Consider the following 2,318-nt stretch of genomic DNA (forward strand, 5'->3'; position numbering starts at 1 on the left):
CTCTGACCTCAGAGTTTCTGTTTCATTAGGCGTGTGGTAGCGTCCAAGAACTTGCAAGTTCCCTGGTGATGCTGTTGATGCTGGTCTGGGGACCGCACTTTGAAAAACATTGTTCCACACCTTCCTTCATGTTCTGGGTGATAGCAACACACTTCAGAGCTACATAGGTGACTCAGGAAGCACCACACAATTTAATAAGGCTTCCACAGACAAAATTTAATTTAACATACCATATAGAGAAACAATTATGTTATTTTCAGGATCAGAAAATTGTTTCTCAGAAGAGAAAGAAAAATACCATATGATATCACTTACATGTGAAATCTAAAATATGACACAAATGAACTTCTCTACAAAACAGAAACAGATTCACAAACATAGAGAACAGACTTGTGGTTGCCAAGGGGGAGGGGGGTGGACCAGGAGTTTGGTGTTAGTAGATGCAAATTATTACATATAGAATGGATAAACAACAAGGTCCTACTGTATAGCACAGGGAGCTATATTCAATATCCTGGGATAAACCATAATGGAAAGGAATATTAAAAATAACATATATATGTATAACTGAATCATTTTGCTGTACAGCAGAAATTAACACAACATTGTAAATCAACTATACTTCAATTAAAAAATAAATTTAAAAATCTTTTTAAAAATTAAAAAAAAGAAAATTGTTTCTCAGAAAAGACTTGTCCAAAATCACACAGTCTAATTGACAGAGATCTCTGAATTAGAGTTATTCACACCCTGTCCAGTGTTCTTTGTAAATGCCAGAGTAGCCTTCATTGCCTTTGTAGTTGTCAGAGCATCTGTGACTGGGGGAAAAGAGACATAGGGTCTACAGTGCCCACTGCCCTCAACCCTACTTTTCCACATAGTCCACCAGGCAGAGGCAATTGCTCTTTGGTGTGAGATTGTGACCCTTTGTGGGAGAACCTGAGGCTTTTGCAGAGCTCAGTACAGTTCACATACCCATAGAGACTGTTTTTGATTTCCTAGCTATTCCTGCTCTTTTCCAAACTGGTGGCACTCTACCAAGTCTGGCAATGTTTTTGAGACCTGCAGGTGCCTGAAAGTCTTATAACTGTATGAGGGGCCTCTGAATAAGGACACAGAGCCTGTCTGTGGGGGTCTAGAGCTCTGTACTTTGTGCAGATGTTGGGTGTGATTCCCTATAGAGAATATGCCTGTGTGCAGAGCCCAACTTGGTTGTAGGATCTGTGAGTGTGTGCAGACCTTGTGGCTGATGGCAAGCCTTTATGTGCACTCTGCTAATATATATGAAGTCTGAAGCTATTTTTCCCTTATGGCACAGGTGAGGTTTCTGCAGAAAATCATGGCTGTTCTATCTGCTAACAACACAGTGGCTGTGAACAACTCTGATACTTGCCTGGTGAGCTGCTTCCTTATTGGCATCCCTGGGCTGGAGCACCTACACATCTGGCTCTCCATCCTCTTCCGCACCACGTATATAGATGCTCCGGCAGGCAATGGCATTTTAATTTGTGTCATCCTCTCCCAGCCAAGCCTGCAGGAGCCCATGTACATATTCCTGTCCATGTTGGTCAGTGCTGATATCTTGCTCCCCACTTCCACCATGCCCAAAGCACTGGCTAACTTCTGGCTAGGGAGCCACATTTCCTTTGATGGCTGCCCCCACCCAGATGTTCTTCATCCACTTCCTTTTCGTGGCTGACTCTGCAGTCCTCCTGGCCATGGCCTTTGACGGCTACATAGCCATCTCTTCCCCTTTGAGATATGCCCCAATCTTCACCAGCACAGTCATTGGGAAGATCGTCACTGCCATGCTGGCCCACAGCTTCATCATCATGTTTCCACCCATCTTTCTCCTCAAGCACCTACACTACTGCCGAGTCAACATCATTACACATACATTTTGTGAGCACATGGGCATCGCCCGTATGTCCTATTCTGAGACCTCCATCAACGTCTGGTATGGGTTGGCAGCTGCTCTACTCTCCACAGACCTGGGCATCATCCTTATCACTGTTTCCTGCATTTACACCCTCCGAGCTGTCTCCCACCTCCTTTCTTGAGATGCCTGGTCCAAAGCTCTGATTACTTTCAGCTCCCATGTCTGTGTCATCCTACTCTTCTACATCCCTGCCCTCTTTTCTGTCTTTGCCTATAGGTTTGATGGAAGCCTCATCCCATGCTATGTCCATATCCTCCTGGCCAACCTCTATGTGGTCATCCCACCTATGCACAATGCCATTATTTATGGAGTGAGGACCAAGCAGATTTCGGAAGGGGCTAAATAGACGTTTTAAAATCTTGCCAAGAAATCCAAATAA

The 2,318-nt window shown here is 44.2% G+C and overlaps 1 pseudogene; it reads left to right on the top strand.

Moving 5' to 3' along the window:
• The first annotated feature begins 1,309 nt into the window (after window positions 1-1,309).
• Window positions 1,310-2,318, top strand: LOC132494322 (olfactory receptor 52B6-like; annotated as a pseudogene).

This window comes from Mesoplodon densirostris, chromosome 7, assembly GCF_025265405.1.
Source record: "Mesoplodon densirostris isolate mMesDen1 chromosome 7, mMesDen1 primary haplotype, whole genome shotgun sequence".
Classification (NCBI taxonomy): domain Eukaryota; kingdom Metazoa; phylum Chordata; class Mammalia; order Artiodactyla; family Ziphiidae; genus Mesoplodon; species Mesoplodon densirostris.